Source organism: Oncorhynchus kisutch, linkage group LG13 (genome assembly GCF_002021735.2).
Source record: "Oncorhynchus kisutch isolate 150728-3 linkage group LG13, Okis_V2, whole genome shotgun sequence".
Taxonomy (NCBI): domain Eukaryota; kingdom Metazoa; phylum Chordata; class Actinopteri; order Salmoniformes; family Salmonidae; genus Oncorhynchus; species Oncorhynchus kisutch.
The window spans coordinates 9,520,094-9,535,414 of NC_034186.2; the positions used below are offsets into that span (position 1 = coordinate 9,520,094).

Below are 15,321 nucleotides of genomic sequence, written 5' to 3' on the forward strand. Positions count from 1 at the left end.
GTTCTGTGTGAATTTAAGCATGCTCTCTCTAATTCTCTCTTTCTTTCTCTCTCTCGGAGGACCTGAGCCCTAGGACCATGCCTCAGGACTACCTGGCATGATGTTTTCAACTCTCTAGAGACAGCAGGAGTGGTAGAGATACTCTTAATGATCGGCTATGAAAAGCCAACTGACATTTACTCCTGAGGTGCTGACTTGCTGCACCCTCGACAACTACTGTGATTTTTATGATTTGACCATGCTGGTCATTTATGAACATTTCAACATCTTGGCCATGTTCTGTTATAATCTCCACCCGGCACAGCCAGAAGAGAACTGGCCAACCCTCATAGCCTGATTTCTTCCTAGGTTTTTGCCTTTCTAGGGAGTTTTTCCTAGCCACCGTGCTTCTATACCTGCGTTGCTTGCTGTTTGGGGTTTTAGGCTGGGTTTCTGTACAGCACTTTGAGATATCAGCTGTAAGTAAAGGCTATATAAATTAATTTGATTTGATTTAAAGATGCTGGAGGAAACAGGTAGAAACTTGTACTTTTTGGAGAAATGTCCTCATCTGATGAAACAAAAATAGAACTGTTTGTCCATAATGACCATTGTTATGTTTGAAGGAAACAGGGGGAGACTTGCAAGCCGAAGAACACCATCCCAACTGTGAAGCACGGGGGTGGCAGCATCATGTTGGGGGGTGCTTTGCTGCAGGAGGGACTGGTGCACTTCACAAAATAGATGGGATCATGAGGTAGGGAAATCAGTCAGGAAGTTAAAGCTTGGTCGCAAATGGTTCTTCTTAATGGACAATGGCCCCAAGCATACTTCCAAAATTGTGGCAAAAAGGACAACAAAGTCAACAAAGTCTTGACCTCAACCCTATAGAAAATATGTGGGAAGAACTGAAAAATCATGTGCGAGCAAGTAGGCCTACAAACCTGACTCCGTTACATCAGCTCTGTCAGGAGGAATGGGCCACAATTCACCCAACTTATTGTGGGCAGCTTGTGGAAGGCTACCCAAAACTTTTCTCAGCTCCCATCTCTCTCTCAGCTCCCATCTCTCTCTCAGCTCCCATCGCTCTCTCAGCTCTCATCTCTCTCTCAGCTCCCATCTCTCTCTCAGCTCCCATCTCTCTATCAGCTCCCATCTCTCTATCAGCTCTCATCTCTCTCTCAGCTTCCATCTCTCTATCAGCTCTCATCTCTCTCAGCTCCCATCTCTCTCTCAGCTCTCATCTCTCTATCAGCTCTCATCTCTCAGCTCCCATCTCTCTCTCAGCTCCCATCTCTCTCTCAGCTCCTATCTCTCTCTCAGCTCCCATCTCTCTATCAGCTCTCATTTCTCAGCTCTCATCTCTCTCTCGGCTCCCATCTCTCTCTCGGCTCCCATCTCTCTCTCAGCTCCCATCTCTCTCTCAGCTTCCATCTCTCTCTCAGCTTCCATCTCTCTCTCAGCTTCCATCTCTCTCTCAGCTTCCATCTCTCTCTCAGCTTCCATCTCTCTCTCAGCTTCCATCTCTCTATCAGCTCCCATCTCTCTATCAGCTCTCATCTCTCTCTCAGCTTCCATCTCTCTATCAGCTTCCATCTCTCTCTCAGCTTCCATCTCTCTCTCAGCTTCCATCTCTCTCTCAGCTTCCATCTCTCTCTCAGCTTCCATCTCTCTCTCAGCTTCCATCTCTCTCTCAGCTCTCATTTCTCAGCTCCCATCTCTCTCTCAGCTTCCATCTCTCTATCAGCTCCCATCTCTCTCTCAGCTTCCATCTCTCTATCAGCTTTCATCTCTCTATCAGCTTCCATCTCTCTATCAGCTTCCATCTCTCTCTCAGCTTCCATCTCTCTCTCAGCTTCCATCTCTCTCTCAGCTTCCATCTCTCTCTCAGCTTCCATCTCTCTCTCAGCTTCCATCTCTCTATCAGCTCCCATCTCTCTATCAGCTCTCATCTCTCTCTCAGCTTCCATCTCTCTATCAGCTTCCATCTCTCTCTCAGCTTCCATCTCTCTCTCAGCTTCCATCTCTCTCTCAGCTTCCATCTCTCTCTCAGCTTCCATCTCTCTCTCAGCTTCCATCTCTCTCTCAGCTCTCATTTCTCAGCTCCCATCTCTCTCTCAGCTTCCATCTCTCTATCAGCTCCCATCTCTCTCTCAGCTTCCATCTCTCTATCAGCTTTCATCTCTCTCTCAGCTTCCATCTCTCTCTCAGCTTCCATCTCTCTATCAGCTCCCATCTCTCTATCAGCTCTCATCTCTCTCTCAGCTTCCATCTCTCTATCAGCTCTCATCTCTCTCAGCTTGCATCTCTCTATCAGCTCTCATCTCTCTCTCAGCTTTCATCTCTCTCTCAGCTTCCATCTCTCTCTCAGATTCCATCTCTCTACCAGCTCTCTTCTCTCTCTCAGCTCCCATCTCTCTCAGCTTCCATCTCTCTCTCAGCTCCCATCTCTCTCAGCTTCCATCTCTCTCTCAGCTCCCATCTCTCTCTCAGCTCCCATCTCTCTCTCAGCTCCCATCTCTCTCTCAGCTCCCATCTCTCTCTCTCAGCTCCCATCTCTCTCTCAGCTCCCATCTCTCTCTCAGCTCCCATCTCTCTCTCAGCTCCCATCTCTCTCTCAGCTCTCACCTCCCCCTCTCAGCTCCTATCTCTCTCTCAGCTCCTATCTCTCTCTCTCAGCTCCCATCTCTCTCTCAGCTCCCATCTCTCTCTCAGCTCCTATCTCTCTCTCAGCTCCTATCTCTCTCTCAGCTCCCATCTCTCTCTCAGCTCCTATCTCTCTCTCAGCTCCCATCTCTCTCTCAGCTCCCATCTCTCTCTCAGCTTCCATCTCTCTCTCTCAGCTCCCATCTCTCTCTCAGCTCCCATCTCTCTCTCTCTCATCTCCCATCTCTCTCTCATCTCCCATCTCTCTATCAGCTCCCATCTCTCTCTCTCAGCTCCCATCTCTCTCTCAGCTCCTATCTCTCTCTCAGCTCTCACCTCCCCCTCTCAGCTCCTATCTCTCTCTCAGCTCCCATCTCTCTCTCAGCTCCCATCTCTCTCAGCTCTCACCTCCCCCTCTCAGCTCCTATCTCTCTCTCAGCTCCTATCTCTCTCTCAGCTCCCATCTCTCTCTCAGCTCCCATCTCTCTCTCAGCTCTCACCTCCCCCTCTCAGCTCCTATCTCTCTCTCAGCTCCTATCTCTCTCTCTCAGCTCCCATCTCTCTCTCAGCTCCCATCTCTCTCTCAGCTCTCACCCCCCCCTCTCAGCTCCTATCTCTCTCTCAGCTCCTATCTCTCTCTCTCAGCTCCCATCTCTCTCTCATCTCCCATCTCTCTCTCAGCTCCTATCTCTCTCTCAGCTCCTATCTCTCTCTCAGCTCCCATCTCTCTCTCAGCTCCTATCTCTCTCTCAGCTCCCATCTCTCTCTCAGCTTCCATCTCTCTCTCAGCTTCCATCTCTCTCTCAGCTTCCATCTCTCTCTCAGCTTCCATCTCTCTCTCAGCTTCCATCTCTCTCTCAGCTTCCATCTCTCTATCAGCTCCCATCTCTCTATCAGCTCTCATCTCTCTCTCAGCTTCCATCTCTCTATCAGCTTCCATCTCACTCTCAGCTTCCATCTCTCTCTCAGCTTCCATCTCTCTCTCAGCTTCCATCTCTCTCTCAGCTTCCATCTCTCTCTCAGCTTCCATCTCTCTCTCAGCTCTCATTTCTCAGCTCCCATCTCTCTCTCAGCTTCCATCTCTCTATCAGCTCCCATCTCTCTCTCAGCTTCCATCTCTCTATCAGCTTTCATCTCTCTATCAGCTTCCATCTCTCTATCAGCTTCCATCTCTCTCTCAGCTTCCATCTCTCTCTCAGCTTCCATCTCTCTCTCAGCTTCCATCTCTCTCTCAGCTTCCATCTCTCTCTCAGCTTCCATCTCTCTATCAGCTCCCATCTCTCTATCAGCTCTCATCTCTCTCTCAGCTTCCATCTCTCTATCAGCTTCCATCTCTCTCTCAGCTTCCATCTCTCTCTCAGCTTCCATCTCTCTCTCAGCTTCCATCTCTCTCTCAGCTTCCATCTCTCTCTCAGCTTCCATCTCTCTCTCAGCTCTCATTTCTCAGCTCCCATCTCTCTCTCAGCTTCCATCTCTCTATCAGCTCCCATCTCTCTCTCAGCTTCCATCTCTCTATCAGCTTTCATCTCTCTCTCAGCTTCCATCTCTCTCTCAGCTTCCATCTCTCTATCAGCTCCCATCTCTCTATCAGCTCTCATCTCTCTCTCAGCTTCCATCTCTCTATCAGCTCTCATCTCTCTCAGCTTGCATCTCTCTATCAGCTCTCATCTCTCTCTCAGCTTTCATCTCTCTCTCAGCTTCCATCTCTCTCTCAGATTCCATCTCTCTACCAGCTCTCTTCTCTCTCTCAGCTCCCATCTCTCTCAGCTTCCATCTCTCTCTCAGCTCCCATCTCTCTCAGCTTCCATCTCTCTCTCAGCTCCCATCTCTCTCTCAGCTCCCATCTCTCTCTCAGCTCCCATCTCTCTCTCAGCTCCCATCTCTCTCTCTCAGCTCCCATCTCTCTCTCAGCTCCCATCTCTCTCTCAGCTCCCATCTCTCTCTCAGCTCCCATCTCTCTCTCAGCTCTCACCTCCCCCTCTCAGCTCCTATCTCTCTCTCAGCTCCTATCTCTCTCTCTCAGCTCCCATCTCTCTCTCAGCTCCCATCTCTCTCTCAGCTCCTATCTCTCTCTCAGCTCCTATCTCTCTCTCAGCTCCCATCTCTCTCTCAGCTCCTATCTCTCTCTCAGCTCCCATCTCTCTCTCAGCTCCCATCTCTCTCTCAGCTTCCATCTCTCTCTCTCAGCTCCCATCTCTCTCTCAGCTCCCATCTCTCTCTCTCTCATCTCCCATCTCTCTCTCATCTCCCATCTCTCTATCAGCTCCCATCTCTCTCTCTCAGCTCCCATCTCTCTCTCAGCTCCTATCTCTCTCTCAGCTCTCACCTCCCCCTCTCAGCTCCTATCTCTCTCTCAGCTCCCATCTCTCTCTCAGCTCCCATCTCTCTCAGCTCTCACCTCCCCCTCTCAGCTCCTATCTCTCTCTCAGCTCCTATCTCTCTCTCAGCTCCCATCTCTCTCTCAGCTCCCATCTCTCTCTCAGCTCTCACCTCCCCCTCTCAGCTCCTATCTCTCTCTCAGCTCCTATCTCTCTCTCTCAGCTCCCATCTCTCTCTCAGCTCCCATCTCTCTCTCAGCTCTCACCCCCCCCTCTCAGCTCCTATCTCTCTCTCAGCTCCTATCTCTCTCTCTCAGCTCCCATCTCTCTCTCATCTCCCATCTCTCTCTCAGCTCCTATCTCTCTCTCAGCTCCTATCTCTCTCTCAGCTCCCATCTCTCTCTCAGCTCCTATCTCTCTCTCAGCTCCCATCTCTCTCTCAGCTCCCATCTCTCTCTCAGCTCCCATCTCTCTCTCAGCTCCCATCTCTCTCTCAGCTCCCATCTCTCTCTCAGCTCCCATCTCTCTCTCAGCTCCCATCTCTCTCTCAGCTCCCATCTCTCTCTCAGCTCCCATCTCTCTCTCAGCTCTCATCTCTCTCTCAGCTCCCATCTCTCTCTCAGCTCCCATCTCTTTCTCAGCTCCCATCTCTCTCTCAGCTCCCATCTCTCTCTCAGCTCTCACCTCCCCCTCTCAGCTCTCACCTCCCCCTCTCAGCTCCTATCTCTCTCTCAGCTCCCATCTCTCTCTCAGCTCCCATCTCTCTCTCAGCTCCCATCTCTCTCTCTCAGCTCCCATCTCTCTCTCAGCTCCCATCTCTCTCTCAGCTTCCATCTCTCTCTCTCAGCTCCCATCTCTCTCTCAGCTCCCATCTCTCTCTCTCTCATCTCCCATCTCTCTCTCATCTCCCATCTCTCTATCAGCTCCCATCTCTCTCTCTCAGCTCCCATCTCTCTCTCAGCTCCTATCTCTCTCTCAGCTCTCACCTCCCCCTCTCAGCTCCTATCTCTCTCTCAGCTCCCATCTCTCTCTCAGCTCCCATCTCTCTCTCAACTCTCACCTCCCCCTCTCAGCTCCTATCTCTCTCTCAGCTCCTATCTCTCTCTCAGCTCCCATCTCTCTCTCAGCTCCCATCTCTCTCTCAGCTCTCACCTCCCCCTCTCAGCTCCTATCTCTCTCTCAGCTCCCATCTCTCTCTCAGCTCCCATCTCTCTCTCAGCTCCCATCTCTCTCTCAGCTCTCACCCCCCCTCTCAGCTCCTATCTCTCTCTCAGCTCCTATCTCTCTCTCTCAGCTCCCATCTCTCTCTCATCTCCCATCTCTCTCTCAGCTCCTATCTCTCTCTCAGCTCCTATCTCTCTCTCAGCTCCCATCTCTCTCTCAGCTCCTATCTCTCTCTCAGCTCCCATCTCTCTCTCAGCTCCCATCTCTCTCTCAGCTCCCATCTCTCTCTCAGCTCCCATCTCTCTCTCAGCTCCCATCTCTCTCTCAGCTCTCATCTCTCTCTCAGCTCCCATCTCTCTCTCAGCTCCCATCTCTCTCTCAGCTCTCATCTCTCTCTCAGCTCCCATCTCTCTCTCAGCTCCCATCTCTTTCTCAGCTCCCATCTCTCTCTCAGCTCCCATCTCTCTCTCAGCTCTCACCTCCCCCTCTCAGCTCTCACCTCCCCCTCTCAGCTCCTATCTCTCTCTCAGCTTCCATCTGTCTCTCAGCTCCCATCTCTCTCTCAGCTCCCATCTCTCTCTCTCAGCTCCCATCTCTCAGTACTGTTGCCAGAACCTGACTTGTGTATGGTGACAATCAGCTTCCTGTCCTTGAATATTAATAGTGTCATTTCAGTGTTTACAATTCTGTATTGGCAAGGTTTGATTTAAAGTTGAAGCAGTTTATTCTCTCTCCACTTTATTAAATGTTACTGACTCTTCATATATAGTGTGTGTATGTGTGTGTGTGTGTATGTCTTGCGAAATGCAGAGCTTTTTTTTCTCATCATTTTGTCCCAGGTGGACGAGGAAAGGTTCTGGAGGATGTCGAAGTGAGGCCTTTTTTCTGTTTTCTGAAGTCTGAAATATCAATAGTGTGTTTGCACATTTGAAATAGCTTGTGGCGCATGCTTGGCAAACAAAACTTCAAACATATTAGTTTACTAGAAGAACAGATTCACCGGGGACTGTCTCCAACCTCCAGAACCCGTGTTCAGGATTTAAAAGCTGTTATTGTTAAAAGGTGTTTCTTGATATGTCTGAAGGAACTTGTATAAACTATAAACAGGTTCAACTTAAAATTAGAATGAAAAAGGTTTCTGTAGGTCTCAGTGCTCTGAAGGGCAGAGACAGACAGACAGACAGACAGTGTTTTGAGCTCCTGTAACATCCCTCCTTTAACTGATAGTCTACATAGCCTAGATTACAGCGGGTGTCACTCCTGAACACTAACATAGCCTAGATTACAGCGGGTGTCACTCCTGAACACTAACATTCGCACACACACACACACAGTGACTGCCTGTCCTTAATCTATTATGGTCAGTCCAGCGCAGAGGGAGCACAGTAAAGTACAAGCAGCCCGCAGCGAGCGGAGCCAAAATAAAAAGCCAAATACCTCTAAAACGGTGAGGGGTTTTAACAGGCACAAAGGCACGCACGGCCGGGTGCAGCAGCAATGCCAGGATTTATAGAACGCTGGGCCAGTAAACGGGACTCGGAAGCATCAGCGGAGCCTTCCGGAATGGGTGTTTTTACAAACTGTAACTATTGGAAACAAATGCTGTGTTAAAGAGGTTGAAAAGAAACATGATCCACAGAGTCTCCACCCCCCAACACAGCTGGTTTCACTTCCTGGGGGAGACTTTACTCACGCCACCCCCACTTCCTGTTGATCAGTCAGGAGAGAGGCTGTAAATCTTCGATGAGGACATCATTGATGTTTGGGATGTGGTTTTCTGTTTGGCTTTTGATGGAGGTAACTTCAGCAATACGGATTGAATCAAGCCCCTTACTGTAATAGGCTTTTTGACAAATCAGGATAATATGTACGTTTTTTTAATTTAATTTCTGGCCATATGTTAATTCATTTTCAGGATATCTTGTGACTAATGTCATGTGTCCATTATACAGGGTCTGGTGGGTCCTGTGGCGATGGATATTACCATCAGGCATTTTTACAGCCTTCTAAGCCTCACATATTTCAGCCTGTACGCCAGACTTCCTAAAGGATCTCCTTCACTGTCACATGTGTCTGGGTCTAGTAAAATAAGCACTCAGCTCGTAAACCGGCCAATGAGCAGACCCCAAATAGCCACTTCTGCCAGCCTGACTGACAGAAGCCCTAAAGAGACGTGTTCAAAGATGGAGGGAAGCTAGTCACATGGAGATTGAGGAGGCAGTCAATCAAAGAGAATGGCTACATCTACCAGAAACATTGACTGCAATGTGCCTCTGTCTTCTTGTCCTCCTCTGAGGAAACAACAGCTTTTTTTTGTCAGCCTCATGTTGAAGTTGCTTTCTCTGACTATATTTCTAAAAGGCACAAGAAACCTGCTGCGTTCTCTGTCTACCTACTTTCCTACTTTAGTACCCCATCTCCCAGCGTGTGTGTGTGTGTGTGTGTGTGTGCGTGCACACCCTGTCTCCTGCGGTCTGCGTGCTGTAACGCTGTTCTGGTCTCCAGTAAATCCAAACCACTACCAGGTGTACACACAGAGCCTAGGCTGAGCTGAGCATACGGCCACAGCTGCTCTGTCTGTGTGTAGTTCTGTGTTTGTGTATGCATGAGTGAGTAGAATGAAGTTGTCATTAGCCGCTGATCTAAAGTCAGATTTTTACATTTTTCACCCCGATGCTAAAAAAACGTAAGCTGATCCTAGATCTGTACTTAAGGGGCAACCCGTAGTGATTTATAGAGCTGCCACCGCATCATAGACATTCTTGTGTAGAGCCGTGCCCCGGTACAGCGGACCAGAGCTCTGTGTGCCAAACGACGCTACGTTCCCAGCTTCCTCTATTCCCACGCTTTCCTCTGTTCTGCCAACTGGGAACATACATACCTCCCAGTTCACATCATTATGAGAATAATAGTCCAACTCTCTCTCTTTCTCTCTCGTGATTTCTTGATGTGCAGTAGGCCTACTTAATGTAAAACGTGTGGTGTACTGTTACTATATGTTAGTTAAAGAAAGTATACTCTCGTTACATTGTCCGTCCATCATTTGGGTTAGCCAGTCGGGTTAACAACTGTTATGAGAATATAAGATGGCGAATACAGTAGGTAAGAGGTACGAGGTAGGGAGTTCTACTCTCCTGTCCTTGACCGTTATCAGAGCTGAAGGGATATCAAAGCACACATTCTTCAGCAGAGAGACTGAAAACACTTTGAGACACTTTGAAACACTCCTGTCCAAAAGGCTCAGAGCAAGCTATACCTCCAGGTGTGTGTGTTTGTGTCTGACAGGAGGGGAGAGCGCAGGGCAGCAGGACCCTCTGTTTTCCAGCTAACACCTTGTTTACCAGCGTAAACGACAGTCAGAGAGGGGTAGAGACTAGAGAGCCTGGTTGAGACACACGACACAGCTGACAATCAGAGAGGGGTAGAGACTAGAGAGCCTGGTTGGGACACACGACACAGCTGACAGTCAGAGAGGGGTAGAGACTAGAGAGCCTGGTTGAGACACACGACACAGCTGACAGTCAGAGGGGGGTAGAGACTAGAGAGCCTGGTTGAGACACACGACACAGCTAGCAGAGACACATCTATACCTGGTCACATTATAATGCCCTAACAGGTGATACACAACTGCTAGTGTGTGTGTGTGTGTGTGTGTGTGTGTATGTGTGTGTGTGAGTGTGTATGTGTGTATGTGTGTGTGTGTGTGTGTGTGTGTGTGTGTGTGTGTGTGTGTGTGTGTGTGTGTGTGTGTGTGTGTGTGTGTGTGTGTGTGTGTGTGTGTGTGTGTGTGTGTGTGTGTGTGAGAGACAGAGAGATGTTTGCTGCTGTAAGGTTTCACTTATCAGCAACGTCAACCTATGCTTAATGGAAAACCTTCTGGTTTGAAGTTAAGACAAGGGCAAAGTGAAAGACAGAGCCTGGGGCACTATGGCTGCGTTTAGAGAGGCAGCCCAATTGTTTTTTTTTTTTTTTCATTAATTGGCCTTTTGACCAATCAGGTCAAATTATCTGATTGTCTGAACAGCCAATGTCTACTCAACGTTGTGTATGATGCAGTCGGAAGTAGTTTACATGAAGACAGTTGTGAGAAGTTGTTTTGACACAACATATTTAATATGCAATGTTAACTTTTTAATTTTACTGCACATTTTTAACGTTTTGTTCTATGCTGAGGAAAATGTGCTGTGTGAAATTAGTATAATATGCATTTATGCAAATTCATGAAGATGAAAAAGTGTTGGTTGAAGTTGTAAAGGGCAATATTAGCATACAGAGTCCTAATGATCCCTAGGAACAGCCTCAGTCCCTCAGAGTTCAACACACACACACACTCTGTGACAGACCGTCACTCCTCACCTCTCACATTAACCCTCCGTCTCAACCACAGCACAACCAGAAGAAAGCTTAGCGCTAAGAAGCAAACACCCTCTCCTCTCCTCTCTCGTGCTCTCTCTCTCTCCCCCCTCCTTGCCTCTCTTCTCTCTCCTCTCCACCCCTCCCCTCCCTCTCCTCCGCTCCCTCTCCTCCTAACCTTTCAGCCTGGTTTCCCTTCATCAGGAGTTGTGATTAGTTTTGTGCTTCACTAACAAATCAACATGACGTTGTGATGAAGGTGATGAGATCTAACAGGTTCACTTTGTTGTCTACCCGCATCACAACACAACATGACTCTGTAGAGACCCTCTCTCTCTCTGTCTCTCTCTCTCTCTGTCTCTCTCTCTGTCTCTCTCTCTCTCTCTCTCTGTCTCTCTCTCTCTCTCTCTCTCTCTCTCCCTCTCTCTCTCTCTCTCTCTCTCTCTCTCTCTCTCTCTCTCTCTGTCTCTGTCTCTCTCTCTCTCTCTCTCTCTCTCTCTCTCTCTCTCTCTCTCTCTCTCTGTCTCTGTCTCTGTCTCTCTCTCTCTCTCTCTCTCTCTCTCTCTCTCTCTCTCTCTCGCTCTCTCTCTCTCTCTCTCTCTCTCTCTGTGACCCTGAGGCACAGGAGTTGATGCTCATTGTCTCTCTCTGACACACACACACACACACACAGCAACAGCAGCCCCCCCACCGGTAGAAACCCTATAGCTGTGCGTTGCATCCCAGCGGAGGCCAGGAATCTGCTTGCCCCTCTAGGCTAGTCCTGCGGTGGGTTTTCCTTGCCGTACAAACACACACAAACGTCTGGTAGTGAGGGTTGTAGGTATAAAGGCGACAGCCTACTCACCAAGGACTGACCCGCAGCACAGGGACGGGAGCGAGCGCGGCGGGGGAGCTGATCAGAGGGAAGCTCAGCAGATGTAACTCACTCACGGGCTGAAGGCACGGGCTGAAGGCACGGGCTGAAGGCACGGGCTGGCTGCCACAGCTTTCTTCTTCGCTTTTATTTCTCTGTTTGTTTTTCTCTCTTTTGTTTTCTTTGTCCTCACTGAGACAGCGGTGGACGGGAGTTGTGTGTGTGTGTGTGTGTGTGTTTGTGAGGGGTTCTGTGCCTAATTAACTGAAATGCTGTCCTAGTCAAGACCAAAAACAATTGCTTTTTGAACTTGTGAAAATATATTCTGCATGCTATTTAAAAAAGATTCTCATAGACACTGCTTTCCTTCAAAGATCAAAACCTATTCACCCAATGAAAAACAAAGTGAAACTCTGTTTTGTATTGTAGTTTCCAGACTTTTTAACAGTGGACAGCATGATGGTTAGCAGACTGTGTGTTTACAGTATAACATAACATCGTTAACAAGTTTAGCAAACTGCAAACTTTGAGACATGAAAGCAGAAGCAATGCCAAGCGCATCACACACACACTGTACCCGTGTGGTAATTGGTGACAGAGAGTGGCTTCGACTCTTTGCCTAATGTGGAGACAGGTGGATGACTTGACGTCCATTTGTGACATCTTGACAGAGAACCGATCAGCCAACATGCGGAATTGGGGAAAGTCGCCTGGAGAGCAGTGCTATCAGCTTTCTTTGCAAATTGTCTAATTATTTACCAACTAAGTCAATTGTCTGATAATTTACCAACTAAATAAATTGTCTAATAATTGACCAACTAAATATTATTTTATTATGTACAGTATGTTATGTTTGTTTATTGAAATCTCTGTCTTAATAATGTATTCTCAAAAACGGCAATTTGTGAACTTAATTTCTCCTACAACAGATTTGAAAATATTTTGTATGATTCTCATGCACCAGTATTGTGGAGATACGTTAGTGTTGGTACCAATCTCTTCCTACTTCAGTCGACCTATTTAGTCGACCTTGTCCTTCCAAATAAGACAACGGTGTGCCATTGTTGAGAACCGAAACCAGACTGTCACCCAGTCTTCAGCAGGCTGTGCCCACTCGTCTGTGCCCTCTGGCCTGGTTGACAGAGGGCCAGGCCTACCTCTCTGCCATGCAGGATTTAACTGGCAGCCTTTCCTGCAACAGGCAACCCCCAGCTAACCTGGAACAGGCAACCCCCAGCTAACCTGGAACAGGCAACCCCCAGCTAACCTGGAACAGGCAACCCCCAGCTAACCTGGAACAGGCAACCCCCAGCTAACCTGGAACAGGCAACCCCCAGCTAACCTGGAACAGGCAACCCCCAGCTAACCTGGAACAGGCAACCCCCAGCTAACCTGGAACAGGCAATCCCCAGCTAACCTGGAACAGGCAACCCCCAGCTAACCTAGAACAGGCAACCCCCAGCTAACCTGGAACAGGCAACCCCCAGCTAACCTAGAACAGGCAACCCCCAGCTAACCTGGAACAGGCAACCCCCAGCTAACCTGGAACAGGCAACCCCCAGCTAACCTGGAACAGGCAACCCCCAGCTAACCTGGAACAGGCAATCCCCAGCTAACCTGGAACAGGCAATCCCCAGCTAACCTGGAACAGGCAACCCCCAGCTAACCTGGAACAGGCAACCCCCAGCTAACCTGGAACAGGCAATCCCCAGCTAACCTGGAACAGGCAACCCCCATCTAACCTGGAACAGGCAACCCCCATCTAACCTGGAACAGGCAATCCCCAGCTAACCTGGAACAGGCAATCCCCAGCTAACCTGCAACAGGCAACCCCCAGCTAACCTGGAACAGGCAATCCCCAGCTAACCTGGAACAGGCAATCCCCAGCTAACCTGGAACAGGCAACCCCCAGCTAACCTGGAACAGGCAACCCCCAGCTAACCTGGAACAGGCAATCCCCAGCTAACCTGGAACAGGCAATCCCCAGCTAACCTGGAACAGGCAACCCCCAGCTAACCTGGAACAGGCAATCCCCAGCCACCTTCTGGCAACACATGCCTCCATGGATGGTGTCTCTGGCCAGGATGAACAGATCATGAAGCGGTTGGAAGAAAGACAGGAGAGTTACACACTGCAACGTCCTTGACTGAGAGAGGGAGTTCTGTAAAACTTCAAGGCCTTAGTGACCTCTGACCTCACTGTGAGAACCCTGAGGATGGGGAGAGAAGTACGTCTACCTCCTCTGGGTGGAAGAGAGGCCAATAGGGGTGAGGGAGAGGGAGATAGGTGAGACAGGGATAGAGGTGACTATGTGTGACTCAGTGTCCAACAAAACTGGCAATACAGCAGTATGACTGTCAGAGCAGTATGTCTGTCAGAGCGGTATGTCTGTCAGCAGTATGTCTGTCAGAGCAGTATGTCTGTCAGAGCAGTATGACTGTCAGAGCAGTATGACTGTCAGAGCAGTATGACTGTCAGAGCAGTATGAATGTCAGCAATATGACTGTTAGCAGTATGACTGTCAGAGCAGTATGACTGTCAGAGCAGTATGACTGTCAGAGCAGTATGTCTGTCAGCAGTATGTCTGTCAGCAGTATGTCTGTCAGAGCAGTATGACTGTCAGGGCAGTATGTCTGTCAGCAGTATGACTGTCAGAGCAGTATGACTGTCAGCAGTATGACTGTCAGAGCAGTATGACTGTCAGCAGTATGACTGTTAGCAGTATGACTGTCAGCAGTATGACTGTCAGAGTAGTATGACTGTCAGCAGTATGACTGTCAGCAGTATGACTGTCAGAGCAGTATGTCTGTCATCAGTATGTCTGTCATCGGTATGTCTGTCAGCAGTATGAGTGTCAGCAGTATGACTGTCAGAGCGGTATGTATGTCAGCAGTATGTCTGTCAGAGCAGTATGTCTGTCAGAGCGGTATGTCTGTCAGCAGTATGTCTGTCAGAGCAGTATGACTGTCAGAGCAGTATGACTGTCAGAGCAGTATGAATGTCAGCAATATGACTGTTAGCAGTATGACTGTCAGAGCAGTATGACTGTCAGAGCAGTATGACTGTCAGAGCAGTATGTCTGTCAGCAGTATGTCTGTCAGCAGTATGTCTGTCAGAGCAGTATGACTGTCAGCAGTATGACTGTCAGAGCAGTATGACTGTCAGCAGTATGACTGTCAGAGCAGTATGACTGTCAGCAGTATGACTGTCAGCAGTATGACTGTTAGCAGTATGACTGTCAGAGCAGTATGACTGTCAGCAGTATGACTGTCAGCAGTATGACTGTCAGAGCAGTATGTCTGTCATCAGTATGTCTGTCATCGGTATGTCTGTCAGCAGTATGACTGTCAGCAGTATGACTGTCAGAGCAGTATGTCTGTGTTTTTCAGCCCCATTAATATCTGAACGCTGAGCTCAGCTTCATCCATTATTCATTAGGAACCCAGGACGGAAGAGAAGATGTGTGCGTGACTGAGGCAGTGGGGCCGGAGGTAGATAAACCAGGTTAATAGTGGTCTGAGTGACAGAGCTGGGCTTTTCACTGTGCTCTGTCGGCAGTGGTCCGTGGTGCTCGGTGGTGCCGCAGCCAAAGGTCCAGGCTGATCCTCTCCTAACGACCTGCATGATGTATGAGTGGCACTGACACAAACAAACACACACACACACACGCACGCACTCTCTCTAGCTCAGGCCGTTATCCCCACCTGCTTCATGATGTCCACTATCTGTGCCCAAGAAAGGGAAAGTAACTGAACTGAATGACTACTGACCAGTAGCCCTCACTTCCCTCATCATGAAGGGCTTCGAGGGGCTAGTCAAAGACCACATCATCTCCTCCGTCCCCGACACACTTGACCTTGTCCAATTTGCCTACCGCCCCGACAGATCCACGGACGACGTAATCGTCATTGCCCTGCACACTGCCCTCACCCACCTGGACAAGAGGAATGCGTATGTTAGGATGCTGTTCATCGACTACAACTTGGCCTTCAACACTAAAGCGCC

The 15,321-nt window shown here is 49.0% G+C and overlaps 1 long non-coding RNA gene across 1 annotated transcript; it reads left to right on the plus strand.

Moving 5' to 3' along the window:
• Window positions 1–6,973: 6,973 nt before the first annotated feature.
• On the plus strand, window positions 6,974–9,133 carry LOC116376687 (uncharacterized). Its single transcript, XR_004212125.1, has 2 exons — window positions 6,974–7,904; window positions 8,060–9,133. It is a non-coding gene; the product is annotated as an uncharacterized LOC116376687 (long non-coding RNA).
• Window positions 9,134–15,321: the final 6,188 nt, after the last annotated feature.